General features: G+C 29.6%; 1 protein-coding gene across 2 annotated transcripts in view; it reads left to right on the top strand.

Moving 5' to 3' along the window:
• Positions 1 to 23,025, top strand: part of LOC106685432 (uncharacterized) — a 195,182-nt gene that overhangs the window by 61,843 nt on the left and 110,314 nt on the right. For both annotated transcript variants that reach the window (XM_024358893.2, XM_014428091.2), the window contains exon 3: positions 13,371 to 13,396. The gene's annotated coding sequence lies outside the window, so the exon portion shown is untranslated. The remainder of the gene's footprint in view (positions 1 to 13,370; positions 13,397 to 23,025) is intronic.

The following is a 23,025-nucleotide window of genomic DNA, read 5'->3' as shown; positions in this document are numbered from 1 at the left end:
TGGCTCATTAAATTAGTATATTTCTACTATTTGAGTTTTTCTTGACCGCACCCGGACCATATTCCTTTCATCTTTACACACGGTCAATCAATAATCTTCCATTACTATTTTTTTGTTCTTTTTTGACCGCACCCGGACCATATTCCTTTCATCTTTACACACGGTCAATCAATAATCTTCCAGTAATTCACATAAATTATTTAAAAATTTTTGCAGGATTTCTGCCTGGGATACCAATTTCAGTCAAAATCACCCAATCATGAGGGAATCGTGTTAATTTATCGATAAGCTTTCCTTAGCTTATGTTTAATTAATTATTTTGTCACTCTTCACACTAATAATAAAACTTTTAATTACAAATCAATTTAACCTTATTATCACTTTCTTATCACAACATTATTTTTAACACTAAGGTCAAGCATATAATTTATTTATTTCAAACTGTATTTTTGATTTAAATTCTTATTTATATTATTATTAAAATTCAAAGTGAATTATAAATAGTAACATAAAATTTTTACCATATTTTTCATAAATTAATTTTGCTAAAAAACATTTCATAGTGTTGGTTCCGGTTTTCATTGTCTGTTTTAAAATTCACTGTATAATTGTTATTTTCTGATATATAAATAGACTCAGGTACTTTTCTTTTTGAATGTAAAATTACTGTATTGTAAAAATCTAATATTTGTTGGTTTTTAGCTGCTTGGTGCATTGGATACAATTTAATTTATTTAAACAATACTGACCAGTCTCAAGGAAGTGAAATGATTATATATATTTCAGTTGAAATCTCAGATGCAAATATTGTTACTGTAATCCTTTAAAACATACATGTCATATATGAAAGTGAGAGTAAAACTCTACAAAATAACGACTCATATCAAAGTATTGCACTAAACCGAAGATCCCAAACAGAATCAGAATCAAAAAATTCCTTATTTGCTCACAGCATTCTGAGGAAGACCTAAAAAATAACATATTACTCCTTATCCATGAGGAAGTAAGCATTGATAGTATGTAATTACCGAAAATTATCCGAAATACACGATTCAAAAATCGAAATACAACGCAGTGATTATTATTCTACGAAAGATTAGCCCATTACCTGGCATCCTCTTCCTGCTCGCCATATTCCGGATCACAATTAAGTGCCTTGTATAAGCTTCAAAGTCACGGAAAGGTGGAGAAAGATATTTCACCGAGCCGGCTCGTTACCCGCTGGAGCTGGAGACTGTATCCATCGACTGGAATCATTACCCTGGTCTTCGTCGTCCTTTAACGAACCCATCAAGGAGTAGAACGGCAATAAACACACTCGAAGGCCGTTATGGTTCGTGCTTCCTGACTGAGATATACGTTCAGTATACCGAGAAGCTTTTTAAAAATATATAATCGAGAGAAATAACTCTCTCATTTAAGCAATCTCGAATGATAAAAGGTTAAAAAAGCAAATTACAAAGATGTGCGGTCAACATAAACAAAATAACATAGAACTAAAATAAAATATTATGGACGATTATATATATATACATATATGTATATAATATTACTAAAAAAGTATAGTTTATGTTTCTAACATAACTCAAAATTTTTTACTAGGGTTGTATTCATATAAATGTATATATACATCCCTATATTATAGGGTTGTAATTCATATAAATGCATAGATGAAAACTTAATGTCACAAATCAATTTTGTAATAATTATTCTTTTCAATTTTGAATTGGTCTTAAAATTTCAATCCACGGGTTAATTTAATATATTTCAATAAATTTGAATAGTACTAGTTAGGATTGTAAATACTAATAAAATTAATAGATACAAAAATTATTATATAATTTTTTAAAAAATCCTTGTTTTGCTTTAGTTTTTAATTTTAATATAATAATTCCAATAAGGGAAAACATTTTTTTTTCTTGATTTGTTTATGACAAGGTTGAGTAAAATTTTGATTCAAAATGTATTCAGAATACCTTATAGTTTTGTTCACATATTTCCGGATTCTTATTATTTATCTAGTTCAAGAGGTTATTTAATCGATATCAAGTATTTTTTTTTTACTTTTTACATATATTATATACACAGACAATTTACGAAGTACATATTCGTACTTTAGATCAAAATAAATTTTGTTGATTTTTTAATAACACTATTCTTCACCGGAATAGTGAATTATTTTTTATTTGAAAATTAAATCTACATTAAATTTGAATAAATAGATCTTATTAAGCCTTTTGCTGGTTCATGAAGGTTTGTTAGTAATGGACAAAAGACCAAATCGACAAAATGTTTATTAGGAGTTCCCCTTATTAGGAATGTTCCGATCTAAACACATTTATTTCAAAGACATTATTAGGAAAGGGAAAAATTATTACAATAAATATGTATCTATACTTTCCTGGTTAGAAAGTTATAGACGAAGGAAATTACATTTCTGTTGAAATAAATCATGCAAGACATCAGTATCTTTGTCAACAAGAGACACTCAAGTACGGACGGACATGATGAATCGTAAACTTATGCTATTCTAGTTAACACACCGATAACCAGGAACTTGACAATTACGAATGCACATCCATTCCCGAGATGTTTCAAAGAGCTTTTTTATGAAGATTTATCATCTCTATAACTCTATTGAAGACAGGAAGCAATAGATCATACATATGAATCATTGTTCGAGGCTCTAACGGTAAATAATGCCTCTGAAGAAACAGATGGCCACTTTTGTGTCGAGGATTATACTGAGGTTTGAATAGATGAGGAAACAATCCAGGAAGACAGGAATGCAGGGACAATGTCTTTCGCTCCTGATGGCACCGCTTCTAGAACTAACTGCCAATACAGTGGAAGAATGCTAGGCCCAGCGTGAGGTACTGCCTCTGGCGCCCGAGGCGAAATCTCTTACATTGAACTGATCGCTTCACCTGAAAGATCCTGCTTGTATCGAGATATAAAATCGTCCCTTACACCAATAATTTTTATGTTAGCATTGATCGATCTAAATAATAAAAATTAGAAATTGAAATAAAATAAATAAAAAGAGACTGAGAAAGGTGATCGTGATTTACAATTGATGCTATTTTATCCGAAATGATGTGGTTATAGTTTGTACTAAAAACGCAAAATTCAATATATTAGATAGTATAATCAGTTAGTAAGAAATCCTGTATATTATTGACATTTGGCTTTCGGACGTAGTAAAGGTCAAGTTCAACCTACCTTTCTGTTTTTTTCTGGATTGTTGACTACTCATTCAATAGATAAACTGAGCTGAGTTTTTTTTCTTATTTATTTTGTAGTATTACTATTATTATGTAGACCTTGTCATATACCTTTGTCAGATAGGAGCTCAATGGTCGTCCCAGAATCCTTGGTTTAGAGGAGCATAGGTCCGATTCCCACTAGGGTCAGTCAATATTTATTTCGTGGTTGTCCCGAAAAAATAAATCTAGATATCCCCATTCTGGTGAAGCATAGGTCCTCAATGAATGACCTAAGCCAAATTAAAAAAAAAAAAAAATCAGTCATATAGATTTATTAATAGAAATCTGAGAACACATGCATACCATATTTACAGAGAAATATAAATTATATGATAAAACATAATAAATAGAAACAAAAAAAATATATTAAACACAATTAAGCTTATCATTAAATAAGATCTTTATTCCACACAAATTCCTTCCTTCATTCTGATGTATTATATTTACCTTCTGCCTGGAGAACTCCCAACCAAGCTTGTCTCCCTACTTATAAAAGAAAAATAAGTACTTTGGAAGGACTTCACTTTGTAGCGTGTCACTGGCTATGTTTATGAGTCAATCTTTGGATACTGTAGACAAGAGAAAAAAGACTTTCAAGATTAAATCATCGAGGCGATGATTCTCTTCCACACGCGTGAAAGATAACTTTGTTCCTTATTATTACCTGAGCTTCAATATTTTAACATTATTTGGGTTTCCTTTTACGAGTTACTTCCACAAATATTTATCTCATTATTTTTAAATAAACAATATTCCATCTGTCGGATTTAAGTAATCCGATTTTTTCGTTCTTTTTTTGATTTATATAAAGTCGGGGTCGGGGGTCTCATTTTCTGATACCCCCCCTTGCCGCGAACACCGGAAGACCCCGAAGACGCTGCGACTGCAATGCCGCCCCAGCCTAAACATTATGCAAGCCAGGACCTGGCCTACCCCTACCATCACGCCAGGCTCCAGGACACGCTGGCCAGCCCTTGAAGAACGAGGACGTCTTTTTCCAGACACATCTGCAGGGATACATGGTGTTCACCATATTCTCCACCGCACACCTTGACGAGGAAAGCGGCCTAGAAGACGTCACCGCGTCGGCGAAAACGTCATTCAATCAGATAAGCTATGAGACCACCCCAATATTCTGCTTATATCATTATAAATAATTTTTACGCCTAACACACTAATCATTACTGCCCCTCCAGGGATTAACATTATAAATAAAATAAATATATGCATGTTCATGAGCATAAAGTGTCTCACATTTTCAGCCCCTCTTTTCCACACATTAAATTCAAACATAAAATTACACTCGGGACACCTGCAGTATAACACGAGCAGGTCCCAATGTATACACCATCATTTAACAGATCGTTCTCAAGCCATTAAAGAGATCCGTTATGTTTGTTTGTCCTATCTCAGAAACACTTCTTTCAATAGCTAAGGGTAATCTATAATATCTGATTGCCATCCGCAGCTAGCCCAGTCATCATTGAGGCGATATGATCAACAGCTACGGAAGCCCAGGCCGCAGACTATAAGGTATTAACCCACATCCCACACTTTGTGGTGCTGCTGGAGGAGCTGGAAGCACACTTTCCTTCCCCTTCGAAGTTTCTCTCCTAATGCTAACAGCCCTTATTGCCGATATCCAATGTCTGTCAGATCATGTACCGCTGCCTTCCAACCACTAACGGATATCAATTTCTACTCTCATGGAACGCGCATACCAAAGTTTGTTTTGCCTTACCATCCTTACTCCGATTCATGTTAGTATTTCATTTTCCTTTCACAAAAATAATGTGATCATCTTCACTATTTTATTTCGGAATGAGCAAAACAATCTTTTAATTATACGTCGTATTAATAGATTAAAATGATTTGATCAATAAATAAATTATTTAAATTTAGATTTAGTTATATAAACTAGTAAAGAGGTAAAGAAAAAAATAGTCCATCTTGCATAAAAAAACCGTTTATTTAGATTTAATACTCCACATTATCCTGTAGATGTATGCAGTTTTATAATCAGAAAACTAATTTGAGAAAACACATATTTTGAAGCATTTTGACCCTCTTCAGGACATTTATGTTATTATTATAAATTAATTTACTGTGTACACGCATGATGGCGATTAAATCTATGTAGATTTATTAAGTTATAGTTTATTTACTAAGTTAGCGCAACCTTATTGGGTGTGAGTGGAGCTGTCAAATTAATTGAGTATCAATTTATGAATGTAACATTCTTGTATGTAAATAAATGTAACCAATAAAGTATTTATAATTTCGTTTATTTTATATTCACTTAATGATATATTTATAAAATTTAACACACCCAATCTTATAATACATCTAAAACTATATAATTAACCATCTTTAAATCACACAATTTATTGAATAAACTGTCATAAATTAGGAATAAAATGGGTCAAAACACGGATCTTATAGTCTACGCAAATAGATAAAATTTTGCTAATTTATATGTTTTAACATATGAAAAACTCTATATATGTAACTGTCAGATTTACATAATCATATTTTTAAATTATGTAACCAATTAATCTCAATTTTTTTTTTGCATATTTTTTTCTTTAATTTATATATAACTTGAAATATCCTATATCTTATAAATAAATGAAATAGATCTAAAACTAATGCAATGTGTTAGGAAAGCTATCTAATTGTCAATGAAATGGTTATAAATCTACTGGCAATAAATAAATTTTAATATATTTAAACGATCTAAATACTGAAACATTTTTTTTTTTATTTCAGCACACTACAAAGTATAAAAATTAATAAATTCTTCACGCATTTTATCTGTAATTATTCGCGTTTTCTTTTATCATATTATTGATCTAGAAACATTTTAAGGAATTCCTAACGTTTTAAAATCTTATTCATGGATTGAACCGACTCTACATCTGAAATAGAGGTGCCAATTAAACTCTTATATTCAATTGAATAAGTGAATTGAATACAATAGTGAATAATTTCCATATAGAGATACGATTTAGCGCTAAATAGACTAGTTCTCTACCAGCGACAGAGTAACTGACACGTTTTAACTTAAACTAAGTAAATGAATCCAGCTCACGTGCCACGGTAATAGTGAATAATTTTAGTCTAGTATTCTTATAGCCTTTTAATTATACCATATTCACATATTGTATAATTGCATCATATAATATTTTCTAATAAATATAAGGAGAGCTCAATATAATTATTTTTTTAAGTATCTTCGAAATAACTTTAATAATTATTTATTAAATAAATCAAAAATTGTATCCTTATTAGTCTTAACACTTTTTGTATCCTTATTAGTATCAACACTGTTTCAACAGTCCAACTTTTCGGCCATTTCGGCCATCCTCAAGAACAATCTAAATATTTAACAGCTTATATTATATATTCATTCGTAACACTTATAACAACAACATTATCACTAATAATATAACATACCTTCAATTATAAATTCTTCCTCACATTAAAATTTAAAATTTGTTTTTCAGGCTATTCTGCCCAGGTCATTAAGATAAAAACCTATTAAAAAGTCAATTATTAGAGAGTCATATTTATTATTAATAAGCTTACCTAAGCTTAAGTTTAATTACCTTTTTTTATTTAAATCATAAATATCTAAATCTTCTTATTTTAAAATTATCCACCAAATCACTACCATATACACAAACTATTTATAACCTCCCACTCACACAGGTCAGCCTTGTTTAAAAACTAGTTTAAATTGCATTTTTGTCTCAATTTGGTATTTATTCTAATTCTCAAAATTCCATATTAAAATTAATTGTAAATAGTAACAAATTTCTCCAATATTTTTAAAAATTTATTTTGCTTAAAATCTCTGCATAATGTTGGTTTAAATTCCTAGTATCTGTTTTAAAATTAACTGTGTAATTGATGTTCTCTGATATATAAATTGACTCAAGTATATTTCTTTTGAACAAATTGTTTTCTTTATGTAAAATTATGGTGTTATTAAAATCAAAATTATGTTGAATTTTGGCTGCATGCTGTACTAATGCTGTTTTATTTGGATCCTTTTCTTTATTTCTTGTATAATTTTTGTGTTGATATATTCTATCCCCCAACATTTGCTTAGTTTCACCTATATAGATTGCTGGGCAATTTAAACATGGAATTTTATATATTAATCCCGATTGACTTTTTATTTCAATTTTATCCTTAAAATTGCTATAATAATTTTTAATTTTATTGTTAGGTCTATAACATAATGAGTATTCTTCCACATCATAATCTATAAATGACTTCTGGATATCTTCTGATAAACCTTTTATATAATTAGGACTCATTAACATTAATGGAATCACTGAGTGTTCTTATGGCCATATGGCTATAAAAAGAAGTAATGAAAACTTTAGATTAATATCAAAAATAATAAAAATACAAATACATTAAACCAAAATGGACACTAAATATTTTATACACTATTCAGTATTTTAAATTATATAGTGAGCTATCTTAATAATCTCATTAAAAACTACGGTAGGAATGTGAAACTGAACTCGAAAGTTTTGAAAAATATAGTACAAATTAAAACAGTAATCAAGAGAAAGAAAATCACGCTGCACAGAAACTAGTTTATGACTTCTGAGCAAGTCATTGAAGGTTTTCACTTTAATATATCTTGTGAAAATCGAAGTTTCTATGTTTAGACATTCCTTAATTTTAATTATGTATGTACCACTCGCAATTCTTATCATGGCTCAAAACATTAAAACCTAAAAACAAGATAGTGAGACGGGAAAACAAAAACATGACAACACCAATTATAATCTAGAATAAATACAACTATTAATTAAATAATTTTTTTTAGTTAAGTTCAATCTTAAAACTTATAACATCAGATCGTTTGGTCCAAGATTCTTTATGTTGTAAAATTACAAAAATAAATTACTAAAAAACTTCCATAAGTTCTCTTACTGAGGCCTCATTTAATGACAGGAAGATTCGCAAACTCATACATGGGAGAACAAACAATGGAAAAGAAAATATAACAAAACATAAAAAAAAGAGAGGTGTCTTTTTAGAATTTCTTCCACTTCTCTAACCCGGTTAGAGAATATTGTTAAACGCTCTGTCATGTATATGAAGTATATACGTACTTTAATCAACAAATAAAAATGGACGCAACTAACTGCTTGGTCATTGTTTCTCAAGCGTTTTCATAAATTAAAAAAGAAATCGGAAAAGACTTCGGTTTCTAAAGAATGTGCAACCAATGACCAGCAATTTAGACTTGAAATATGTTGAAATTCCTGTTAAAGTTTGTTGTACACCTGTTAAAATATATTTTTAGAGATATATCGGTACTTCAAATATTTAATTTTAAATAAATGTCATGATATTTCTCACAAAATGAGGCCATTGCAGAGAAAGTTGGCTTTTGACAACAAGAGATCTACATACAATTTGTCCTGAATAAATATTTAACGATCAATATTTAGTATATAACATTTTTCATTTCATTTATGCCCCAAAGTTGTAGAAACCTATATATTTAGCCGGATTTTAGTTGAAGTTTCTAAATTTTAATTTTGAATTGTTTTTTTTTACATACAATTACTAAAGTATTGTCCATTTAAGTGCTTTAATAACTCTTTAAATGAATCAATTCTGCCACAAAAATTCTCATGTTTTTGTCACTTAATGCAACGTTCAAAGTATTTTTTTAACACTATAATCACAGAATTTTCGAAATTTTATCAGAATAACCATTATTTTATTTTTGTAATATATGAAAATAATTAGAATATGCTTCTAAACATTATGAATTATTTCAATCCCTTTAATTTGAATTGTAAATAGAAGATTGGATCGATTTAACTTCAAAATGGAAATAACTTAAAACAAAATTTAACATGTAAATAATAAGTATAATGTAACATGAATTCTACGTCTTTTGTTACAACGTAATAGGCACGAGAAATGATCAAATCACCCCTACGTCGTCGCATTTTTTTTTTTAATATCTATTCAATAATAGTGCAACGGAATTTCATTTTTCATCAATTCTTATGTGTTGTTGTACTTAAATTCGTAAGCTTATTGTACATAAATTCTTAATATAAATATTTGTATCAAATTAGTTTTCTTTAGTTAATTTTTTTCATTTGCATTTCATTTAAGTTAAAAAGTTATTAAATATAATCAATGCCATCCCCTCCAAAAAAACAAACAAAAACAACAACCAATATTTTTTTACTTCATCTATTTGAACTTCCTGAATTGATCCACTAACCTCAGATACACAGACAGATCTGCTCAACCCCTCATGCATGGGAATTGAGTGGGTCCTCAGGGATCCTCAGGTCGATATTGTACGTAATAGTGTAAATAGTTTGATTATGTTCATTTTATTTATCTTTCGGTTTACTTATGTATAAAGATTTTATTATTAATTTTGGTATCAATCTGGTCGTTTATCATTATTATTAATGATATATTGCCCAAGGATGTAGTCGTTTGTAATACTTATCAATAAAAAAAAAATTATATTGGGAAAAAAAACTGCAGATGAAAGTTCGCAGGTTCGCTATCGAGATTTATAAACGTATTTAAAAATGGATATAATAATTAGCTGAAGTGAAGATTTTATATAAAAATAATGAATGAAAATTTTTTATTATATTTCACTTAAGTGGTTTTCACCACCACTAAATTGGTGAATTTCTGTCTCTACATGTGACAATATCACAATAGGAGATCTTGACACAAAGCAAAAAGCCATCCTTTCCCGCCATACCACCCCGGGGAGCGACGGTCCTATATCACTTTTGAAATATTAGCTTAAAACGGGAAGAGGAAACATTAAGAAATAAATCGAACAATATTTAAAAAGTGCCTGAAATAGTCGTGTATTCCGAAATTCTTCAATTATTTCATCTTTCTTTGGTTCAAATATTTTAGGGTATTAATGTTAACATTAAAGCTAATACTTCAAGGATGAAATACTTGAACGTATAACATTCATGGATACCTCGGTAATCATTTTTGCAAATGGTTCTTAGTTGTAGAATAATACCATGTTTATTAGAAAAAAGAGTTTAGTTATTTGACTTTACGGCAACATGTACACTTTTTTCTCTGTGAAACTCTTCTCTACTACACCTTTCTATCGATATATATATTCTATCTTTTTCTATACTATATAATCATAGTAATCACAAAAATAAGTGTTTGCTTGTTAAACACATAAATTAGTTTAATTCTACAAAACATCCATAAATCATATATAATCCTAATACCAACAATTAAAGGGATATACCTACTTTCGATGAAAAACCATCGAAATCGGACCTCTATGAGGCAAGATCACATTTCTTATTATACCCACATTTTAACTCGCTCAGTTCCTCATGGAAACTTACTAACTTTTACTTTTTTAAATAATTTTGAACCTGTGAATCTTTCGCACTATGTCAAACACAATGATAATTGGATTACCGAATAATATAAATTAAAAACAATAGATAAATACAAATAAAATTTTTATCTGATGAATATTATTGATGATGCAACAAGGAATTAATATATCGGTCCTGACGACCAAATAGGTGAGGGAAATCTTATATGTGGACTAACCATATTTGTTTTTTAACAATCTTAATCGTTCCGGTTTTGTGGATAGTGCAACAAGTTTGACCATTTAAAACTTATTGGCCAAAACTAAATCTAAGCGTTGATTTACTAATTCGTTTTTAATTAAAAGCAGGTGCACATACCAGCGCCACTGTGGCGTGTGAGCGGCACACTGTCAGTACGTGGCACATTGTCCGCCGGGAAGGGAAAGGTTTACTGGGCTTTGCTCCGATTATTCAATGAATAGACTCGGAAAGTTCCAACTTTGTAGATACTTCAGCCTCGGTAGGAAAGTATATAAATCTGACCGTCGTCAGTACCAAGAAATGTTTATTATCACGTTTTATTTTTTTTATATTATATTTTTTGAGGGAGTAGGAGAAAAAGATTTACGTTCACATGTTCTTCAACGATAGGCAGTAATGATGGTAACTCATTTTCTATCTTCGAAAAAATTCCAAACTCATAATACAATACAAGTCCAAAAACAACCTTCTTCTTACATGGAATGAATGTATTCTAATATATTTCTACGTACTAATATAACTTTTCAAAAACGTACTTTCCATCATCACATTAAGACAGGGAAATAGAAAAAATATATATTCATCCAACTAATATTTAACCGCATTGTCCTTGAATAAACCTTATCCGGATACCAAAATCAAAACTAATTCATTAATTCATTACTATAAAAATATGTTTTATTTATATAAAAAAGTGTTGACTTTTTTAATTAAAAACATATAAATCAGGTTTGTAGCGATGACGATTATATATATATATATATTTCTCTATATAAATAGTTAATTTGTATTTTAAAAGGAATCTAAACCTACATTCAAAGGAATAAGAACATTTTTCTGAGTTATCATGTTGAATTGAGGAATGGTATATATTACGACTAAATTATAGCTGTTGACATTTTTCTCACGAGAATAAAAGCGTTTAATTTGAAAAGTAATCACATTGAGGTAAGAAAGGTGAGGGCTAACAATGAAGCACAAAAAGTTGGACAAGAGCCTCTTAACGATCATCATTTTTTATCTGGGCTAGTTGCATCTGTAGTTATATTCTTGCTAGCTACATAGTGAGAGTGTGTAATACATCGTGTTTGTTACGCCACTTAGTCTATAATTAGGTGCCACTTTCTTCACTCACACTACAGTATACAAAGTACCTTCCTATTAAAAAGATACGAAATGATGTGTGGAAATATATATTCATCTTCTGAATTGAGATATTTATATTCAGAATAGCAATATTTATCCCTAGCAGCATAATTTATCCCTAGCATCCTTTCTGCTTTTTACGGTTGTATCATTCAAACCATCATTCGGTACTTCAATCTTTCCTTTACGTGAGTCATTGTTGTTGTTGTTGATTGTGGATTAAAGGCGTAAAACCCTCTGGTCATCAACGCCTATGGCATGATGAAAGTTAAAAAAAATAAAAATCGAAAAGGAGTTATAATTTATAAAGAAAGCGATGTGATTTTAAAAAGTCAAACACTAATGTAATTTTAGCTTCCTCATCTGTGAGAACTTCTGATAAATTTGGGGTCAGTTATATCCTGTTTATTATTGGCAAATAGTGAGTACATTCTTCAAAAATATGTCTAATCGTAAGAATGGACTGAGAATATTTGCACGCTGGAGGTGGCATTTTTCTGATCATGTGAGAGTGCGTGAGGAGAGTATGACCTATTGTCAAGCGGGTTAGAGCAACTTCCTCACTACGGCTGTTGCGGTAGGATGTTAACCATGGTTTTACTGATCGTTTTATTCCTTTTAATTTAATTGGAGGCACATTGGCATTGGCATTTGGAGGCACTCACGCTCCCTGGCCGAGGCACCGCCGTTCTGACCCCTTCAGAACTCAGTACACCCCTTAAATTACAAATATTAGAAAAATGGCAGGCCAAGTGGGATGAAAGCTCTCCGAATAAATTAACGAGTCATTTTTTCTCGACATTTTGCTAATATGTCGTGACAAATCGTCTGCAACAAAAGTAATATATATAATAAATGATTTAAAGATTTATTTTATAGTTATCTTATATTTTTATTTAATATTCTGTAATGATATATGCTATGTATTAGTTAAAAGTATCCGAATTTTTTTGTAAGAATCAATGCAGGTATATCTTATAACAATGATAAAAAAAAATAATAATTAGCTCATTATTTCAATTTGATTCATTATTGGCCTGTTAATGTGTTTTCTTGTATTTCCAATATATGATCTTTTATTCTAATATCCGCATGCTTGCGAAACATTGGCTAGTTAGTAGATTGTTTTAGATAAGGTTTTAATTTTGGAAAAATGAAATTCTATACTGCTACACCTCATGATGGTTCGGGTGTTCAGTACTCCACATAATATATATATATATATATATATATATTTATATATAACCCATAACGTAAATAAACCATAATAATTATTCCATTAATATAATGTGGTTTCATAGCTATTTTTTCTTTACAGGTGTTAGTGCTGTCAGGAGTGGTGACGTAAGTTTTATTTCTTCTATAATTCATTTTATCTATTTTATTATTCACTACCTTTTCTAGTTTTAGCCTCTTTTTGAATGTTTTTCTTTTTAACTAATATTTTAATCTAAGCATCATTTTTCCCGTTTTAAATAAATGTTATAAAAGTGAGACAAGACCGTCGCTTAATCATTATTTAACAAAGACAATTCATTTGACAGTGCTTCAATTTCACAATTAAACAAGAAAATAAACTTTATTATGTAGTATGTTGAAAGTGAGGTTTTCTTTCCACTTCAATGTAAAAAATATTTAAATCTGATAATACCTGTGGTGTGAATTGCTAATTCGTGCATTAAATAACTAACAATAACTGATAAGCTACTAAATATATTTTACAACACTCTTGAAAACTTCTTTCCATTCCTATATAAAATATTCTTTGAAAAAAACAAAACAAATATATGCATGGTAGTTTGTGATCACTGTCAGCTAGTACAAATAGTTATTTTACATGCTTTTATAAAAAAAAAAAAAAAATAAATAAATAAGAACAAATCTTTTAAAATAAATAATATCTTTTCAGAATAGTAAACTGAATTTCTTTGATTTAATAAAAAATGTTCTACTTTTACATTCCAAAACCAGAACTTAAACTGCTTGTTATTGATTAAACCTCAAACGATTTCTGTTTGTCAATAATATTGCAATTTCTCTTAAAGCGGACCTTTAAGGAACAGATCTCAGTTACTTTAATTTAGGATTAAGGATACAAGGGAAAGTGAAACAGGTACGAATATTTTTTGTTCCCACCGGAACCCGTCTTCCTCGCTGTTCTGGACCAAAGTATCTCCCACGGCCGACAAATAATCAAAGCTACTGTGTCTCGAGATAAAGGTCCTTGGAAACCGGTATGAGGAAAGTAAGAGGAGTAAAACAAGATGCACCAGCTTGTAAATCGATATAATAAATAAATAAACCAATCATCGATGTTCTTGTTTGAAACCGAAAAATCATTTGTATTATTGCTCCATGTTAGACTTTAATATCTTTATCCAGTCCACTTTCCTTTATCTTTTTGAACTAAATTTAGAGCCACAGCCTGGTTGTTCTGAGCAGGGACGCCCTTACTCTATGCCCACAATATTCTGGTTCAACATTCTACGGATGTTTAATTTGGGGCTTTAAATAATGTGTTGATAGAGATAAAAATTGAACCAGAAAATTTAAATATTACTGTAAATGGATGAGACAATAAAAGTAAAAATAATAAGTGAAAGAGAGAGAGAGAAAAAAAATGGAAATGTGAACATACAATATAATATATTTGAAGAAAATTAAAGAAATATAGTAAAACAATATTGAATAATATATAAGATAAACAAAATATAGAAGATAGATAACCACAGGAAAATGATAAATTGCTTGATATAATAGGAAGAAAACATTTGAAAATTAAAAAGATTCTAATTGTTTAAATATTTCTACAAATAATAATTAATAAATTATAATGGTAGATTAAATGGAGATTACAACTGGTTTAATTAATATTAGTACAAGTAAGTTACTATTGTTATTACAATGTGGGGTATAGGAACAGAATAATATGAATGAAGAAAATATGAGGTACTTTCATAGGTGAATATGCATAAATATGAAAAAGACAGAATGCAGGTAGGTGAAATTGATAATGATAATCGAGTTGATGTATATGGAGGTAAATAAACTAAATATAGAAGAAGAAATAAAATGAAATACTGCACACACGCTCTAATTGGTAAGTTAAGCAGTCTCTTGCCTCTCTTATCAATAATTCAAAGAAGTTGCCAGTGCAGTAGGTTAGGAAAAACTGCGAAAACTTGCTAGTTTTAACATTTTTTACAATAGTAGATGTTACAGGAAATTCAATTGTACATGATTTAAGGCAGTAAAGGGTAAAATTGATGGTAATTTAGAGGTACGAAAAGAGAAGAATGTTTGGAATTTATTAATTATAAATTTATCAAATTAAGATAATGGTTCAAAATTAATCTGAACACTTATCTAGAAGTCACTAAAAATTGCTGGATTCACAAAGGAATATTGCAGTGTTGGAATAAGCCCTAGTAAATGTTCAAATTATCTTCTCTAATTATAGTTGTTTTAGAAAATGGTAAACTTAAAATTATACATAATCTTTTACAGTATCAATTAGAAGATATAATATCATTTTTAACTGACTTTTTATCAAATTTAAAAATTTTGTTTTGTCCTTCGAAATACTATTAGAAACATAAAATCTGCTTCCGGGCTTCCTAAGTTTAATTTTTTTTTTCAGTTCTCAAAGTTAAAGAATATATTATATTATTTTAGCTGATATATACAAATTCGGTTCTTGGCTGACAGGAATAAATTAAATACCCATTCTATATTTAAAACCTAATCATTCTTTTCAAAGCCCTCGATATCTGAGAAAAGATTAATTAATATTGCCACGATAAACGTTCTTGAATAAATATTCAGCTAAATGCTGAAACATTACTTAATTTATTAATTATCTTTAGTCTAAATTTTATAAATATCTTAACAAAATACAATACAATAATTTTTTTTAAATAATTTATTTATTGTTATTTACAACTGTAGAAAAATATATAGAACTAGTAAATTTGCTATAAGTTACAAATGACATGATACAAACCCATTGAACTCCACTAACATTTCTAGAGAAGTTCTCCTAGGAGGATTGTAAGTAATAGATGAGAAGTTAGAAACAAGTGGGTTTGGTTGGTTATTTGTCAATTGGAAGTTTGTCATAGTGTCAAGGACTGGTATCTGGTTCTGGCCAAATTGACTATATTGGAACATTGAGGTCCTGATGAATGACTTGATTTGTGATAAAGTAGGAAGCATTAAGGATTTTAGGCTGTAAGGATTGGATACGAGAGGAATTCGAAGGTTTAGAGGAGCCCCAAATCTCAACTCCGTATGTCCAGATAGGCCTTATAGTTTTGGATTGGAAGATTAGACCGTTTGTCTAGTAAATGTTGTAATAGTCGGAATTAACGAGCAGTTTTCCATCTTTTCAGTCTTGTATGAGGATCCCATGTCAGTCGTTGGTCTAGTTCAATACAATAATCTTTAGTCAAGTTTTGTATACATATCTGAATAAAATACAATAAATCTGAATAAAATAACTGAATAAAAACAATAATGGATTTAGGCTGCTTGTATATTTTTATTTTAAATAATCTCTTTAAATTATTACTATGTACTTTATTTAAAGTTAATAATATAAAGATAAAATATATTTGAAATCAATAATTATTTTGGATTGTGTTTTAAGTAATTTATAGCTAAAATACAACTTTATAATTTTTTTATATATATGATATAATCATACAATATTATATCGATAGTTTATATAATAACATAAGACCCTGATATAATCAATGATTTAGCTGTATTATTATTATTTCTTTTTCCGCTCAGCAGTTTTTAAGATTAAAAAGGTTTAATTAAGGAGATTGCTTTGAGCGCGAAACGTAGTTTGTAATAAATCATATATGTGACGGAGTAATAGCTGCATTTATTTTTTTTAAATTATTGTGTTGTATGCCACTTATTAATAGATTATTCAAACGACATGTATAGGTAATTTTATGCGTAATTGTAGGTTTACATATAATAATCTTTTAAATAGATTATATATATGTATATTTTTAAATTTATTTATTCATTGTTTGATATTTAATTAGATAGATTGTTGAAATATGAAAAGAATTAGAACGTAAACTAAACAAAAGTTTTAATATTGTGATCAAATATGTAATAAAAAATTGTTATAACAACTAAACCCTCAACAAAGCTCCAGATATAGTTAAATTTGAAATCCAAAAGAGTAGCATTTATAAGGTGTTTATATATATGTATACACACACACACACACGATTCATACTAAGTATTAGACAAAAGTGGTCTAGAGAAAAACAAATAATCATTTATTTATTACTTGTTTTGTTTTATTTTTTTCTATCTTTTAGGGTTTCAATAAGTTACAAAAATATGGGATATCACTATTTGTATGGTCATTTTATTTAATTATGTCTACGCAACTATTGTTTAGTGCAATTTAATGTAAATAAATTAATATAATATTTTTTCCGGTAGTAAACATGATACTAGGGACGAGCCACAATGTTAATAACTGGTGTGTAAAGAAATAAATTAATAAATAGAAATTGCTTTATCAAGAATATTTTCTGATATATTGGAAGAGATAGAATATAATTCGCGTATTTTCAAAATCATCTCTATACCTTATTTAAGTCCATCATAGCACGTTTGAAAATCAAAGTATACCAATTTTCGAAATGAAATAACAACAATCAGAGTTAATGATGAAGACAGAAAAGTAGCAGCGATTGAGGCAAAAACTGGCATTGAGGACCAACTAGCAGCTTAAAAAAGAGTGATTCTATTATTCGGTCCACTTAAGGCATCAGTCTAATTCAGCAGATTACTTGGAAAGTCAACTGAAAAACGTCGGTACTTTTACTCCAATTAAGAAATTATCTGTAAATTTCTTCAAGCAATCACTAGGACATTCTAAATAGCTTGAAATTTTCGGCACCTGTTAGGGAAATGCAATCTCACCTGAAATTTTTGTAATAACTGATCATGGAATTAAGTTTATTCTTTAATCTCTGACATTTAAATATTTAATTTTTGGTATTATATATTGATAATAGATAATTTAGAAAGTATAAACATTTGAAAAAAGTATGTTCAATGAGTTACATCCTCCTTTTCTCCAAGGAGTTTTGACAATTTCGAAAAGAAATTTGTTACTTATTTCTTAGTTATGGAGAATTTTTTTTTGGTAGGGAAGTCGTCACAGTAACCTCTTGCAGTTCTTCTGTGGCACAATTAGCTCAGGTAATAAAAAATTGGGAAGGGTATTTTCAACAAATGATTCTCAAAAATAATCCAACAACAATTTTATGTCAGAGATTCGACGCGTCCTAGAAGGGTAATTACGATTTTCAGATAAAAGGCTATTATACAAACGTGCAGAACAAAATCGTTTGTATAATTCAGTTTACGATCAGAATCCGACGTGGACTTTAAAATGATTATGTAATTAAAAAACAAAAGTTGTTAATTAAAAACTCTATATTCTCTTTATGTGCGCGACAGACCATGGAGTTCTAAGTCCTTTTGTTTCGTAGGGTGGGTTCATTACTACCACGCCTATTTTTCGTGAGTGCCACCCATTGGCTAATGGGCCTCACAAATGCCTGGGGTGAGATTGTGAGTGAGTTTTCCATTATTTTATGTTTAAAAAAGCCCGGGTGGACTGGGATTCGATCTGACAACCTTTGGGTTGGTCGACTGAAGGGTTGCCAAATTATTATAATGCATTTTTCAAATATATCTTGTCGGACTAAAATTATCATAAGAATGTTCATAGCTATTTGTTCTATTGTTAATGGAAAAAAGACATATTATTGAGATCGTTTCTGTGGTGAGATTTCTTGATATGTCAAAAAATAATTCTGATACAAAAATAACATAGTGTATTCTACCAAAAAGTACTTGAGGAATTATTTTTCCCTAGTAACATACTCCTGTAGGTTGTTTTTATTCAATAATTTTGTTTAATTACTAATTACTTATCATAACGAGTAACTCATTTATTATTCTTTTTCACAATTTGGTGAAATTAAGTTAATATTTTTTTAAATTATTATTTTCCAATAAAAAAATTTGAGTTAAAGAAACAAAATTACAACTTCAAGTATTCATGAAAATAAATTAATTATGTTAGTGAATTCGATTTGACTGATTAATTGTTCTACCTAATGAGTTGAGTTTTGTTAAGCCATTTACGCATGTACTCAGATTAGCTTCACGTTGTCTTAGCGGTTAATTGACTTACAAAAGGGGATTTAGCAATTCTAAAAAATGCAAATCCTCTTGGAACTGTGGAGTGGTTTTAATTGTCAACCTATTTGTAGAATTAATTAATTTCTTCATTATCGTTTATGGATTTATTTAAAACCCCTTTTAATATGAAACAAACCAGAAATTTAAAATGTATGCATATAAATGTATAATGTTCGGACCTTTTTCCTTTTACTGTACGGCAACATTTTAAGGAGAGTTAGTAATAGTGATATAGGCTGCACTTATGTTGGTCGTATGTCAAAAGTTTTGGAGCACGATTAAAGTTTATTACTGCATCGTTTATGGAAATTAGTAGATTAGTTAAAGTTTTTGCTGTAAATGACAACTATGCTAATAACGATAATTATTGAAAATGTATATTAATCATTAAGTATGAATTCATAATTTGATATTATATTATATCTTCTTTTTTTTATATCGACGTTTATTTCTAAATTTAATTTTGATGTAGCTCACATAAACATTAAATGTCAAGAACATCCAATGAACAAGGACAGTATACTGTAACATATACATATATTTGTGCCATTTCAGTCTTAATTTTGTCAAAAGTTGCTTTATAATATGAGAAAAATTTCTTTCTGATAGGGTGGATATATTACGTTACAATTACGACTAAATTACATTGCAATGTTTAAATAATGTTCAACTTGTCATGACCACTATAATGTTTATTGCTGCGGCTGCCAAGAGTGCATCTCGTGCATTCCAAACAGGACAAATAATTTTGGAAGAATTCGGTGTGAATTCTTGAGAATAGGCATTATTTCTCGAGAATATTATCCTGGATTCTCTAGAGACTACACACCACCACCAACAAGCGTGACTAGCAGCCTCGAAACTGCAGCTGCGTCGGTCCGCATCTGGCCTGGGTGAGACGATTTCATTGGAGTAAAAACTGGAGCTTCCTACTCTGTTTTGAATTGGGTGGTGATATTGTAAGGTAACACTCCTCCCTCTCTAACGCATGTCCAAAATGATTAGGAAGTTAGTAAGAAAAAAAATAGCTATATAATATAGTCGAGCAGCCTACATGTCCTACTTTAAAGCTTATAAAGTTTTTTTTTTATTTAAAAACAATTTTGATCCTTTTTCTCAACTTTATTCTTTTTAAAACTTCCAATGTTTCGACCACTTTCATTTCAAGTCATTTTCAAGGATACCTTTACTTTGTTTTCATTTTTTCTTCTAAAATTCCTTAAAATGCCGGCTAATTGCCTTTGTCCCATCTAATTTCTTCTATACAATTCTTTCCCAAATTTAAAAGTTTTTACTAACCACTTTCTTTCTATCATTTACATTTGCAAACTCCAAACAAAAACATGAAAGTGGTTAGTAAAAAGTTTTAAAAAGAATAAAGTTGAGAAAAAGGATCAAAATTGTTTTTAAATAAACTAAACCACTCTCAAACAAATATATTAATAAAAATTAATTTAAGTTTTTTTTTTTGTTTTTTTTTTAGAACAGACTGTACGATATTTAAAAAAAGTCTGAGAATAATGAAATTATTGTTGTTGGCGAATAAACTTCAAGGATTGCCTTTTTGTGTGTTATGACCTCCTCTTGTGAGATTGTGACATGTCTTACATCGACCAACCTACTCGCTATAAATGTCTGTTTAAAAATTCAGATAAGTAAAGCTACCACAAAAGGCGGGAATGGAGGGTTTTGTGCCGTTTTTCAATTTCAAGCGCTTTTTAAATATTGGTTGATTAAACTATCTTAAAGTATCCTCTTTCCGTTTTAAGCTAATATTTCAAAAGTAAAATATCCTATTGTTGACAACAAATATATATATTTTAGAATCACTAATGCTCGTTATTCTTATGAAATGAGTTCCTAAAATTAATAACTGGATAACGTTTCAATATTAAATACTTTTCACAGTTCATTGTACCTATATCGTACTAGACCAAAGCTTATTATCCACGATAATAGGTGTAAACATTTCGAATAATAGATTAATTATTTTTAATTAACACAATTTTTATCCTTTTTTCCTATCAACTTTAATTCTTTAAAATTCTCCAACGTTTCGGCCCTCAGGCCATTCTCAAGGATACAACCTTCAATATTGATGTCATTGCTTTTTAAAAAACCCAAAATTGCAGGCTAATTGCCCTTGTCACATATAATTTTTTTTAATAAATTGATATCCTAGATTTAAACCTTTTTTACAAACCACTTTCCCTTCTTTCATTTATATTTACAACTTAAAAACCTTTAAGGGCTTAACCTGAGGGCCGAAACGTTGGAGAATTTAAAGAATAAAAGTTGAGACGAAAAAAATGATCAAAAATTGGTAATAAATTTCAAATAATTTTATTGGTGATTGTACATTTCAGTTTAACTTGTTAATTAAATAACCTAAAAACGAACAGAATTTTATTTATTTTTGGAAATCAAGTTTTTTTTCTCTGAAATTTGGTACTTAAACATCTTATGACAATGTTGGTTATTACTCATATCTGGGATATTAGGCTGCATGGCATTGCATAAAAAATATAAATAAGGTTTATCATTTACACAAATTTAATTCTTTTCATTCTTAATTTGGACATTTTATATTCTTGTATCAGAAATCTCAGCATTTTTATTTTAAACATTAACTATTTATACAAGCTTAAATGTTATATAAGGTATATATATGGATAAACTTTGAGCAATAAGCGCTTATCCAATGATGTGCGATATCCTTATACTATTTCGTAAAAATCATTTTGTTCATCTGTATTTTGATAAAAAAAAAATTTTTTTGTCATGTAAAAATCTCTTATAAAAACCGTGGTAATGAATTGTGAATTTCTATAATTATTGCAATCATGCGCGTGCGGCTTGGGCGCTTTCACTAAATCGCTCCTACCAGAGTTAGGCTGTGGGAAAATATTTTGTTATTGTGGTAGGCCTAGGCTATTAAGGTTTATCCTGTGACCCAGTCCGCCGGCACTAAACTCTTACCCCACGTAGCTTCTCTAAATATTGGCTGCAACCTCATTCAAATAGGTAATTATATACTAAACGGTTTTATCAATATCTAACTGATCATAATTATGTCAGATTTCTCTTTGATTGGAACGAGGGTAAGGAACGAAGCAATAAAAAAAAATTAGAAATTTTCTCTCTGGCTGGAATAAATGATGTAAAAGTTTTTAGGACTTAAGAAAATAATATTACTATAGATTATCAAATAAAACAAAAACATCTCACAATCAAAACAACAACAAAACAATGTTTTTTTTTATAAACTGGCCCTTAGAAGGAACATAAAATAAATTATCATTTAATTTATTAATAAATTAAAAAATATCGGGCGCTGATTGGACGAACCCATAATTAGGATAGAGTTAATTCATTTTTTTTCTATGCCACAGGAAGTAGGCTATTATGCCGTTTTCCCTCTCGCAGCCCAATACAATTTTACTTTTTCTCTTAGTTGGTCCACATTCTGCTGAATATCTTCCAGACCAATGCACGTCAAAAGATGGTCTTCATGGATGGACGTCTCCCATGTTGCATAGAAGACATTTCGATGAATGTACGATACCTATTCGATGGAGGTGTTTTCGAAGCAGATCATGTCCTGTTATTTGACAAAAACAAGTCACTCCCTCAGCTCTGCTAAGATTGCCGGGGATTCGTTTATCTTTATACAGAAGGCTTTCCCACTTCTTTTTCTTCCTTTATTATAATTGTCTTTGGGT

Source organism: Halyomorpha halys, unplaced genomic scaffold (genome assembly GCF_000696795.3).
Source record: "Halyomorpha halys isolate HHAL.00 unplaced genomic scaffold, Hhal_1.1 Scaffold692.1, whole genome shotgun sequence".
NCBI lineage: Eukaryota > Metazoa > Arthropoda > Insecta > Hemiptera > Pentatomidae > Halyomorpha > Halyomorpha halys.
This window is presented reverse-complemented; position numbering and strand designations above follow the sequence as displayed.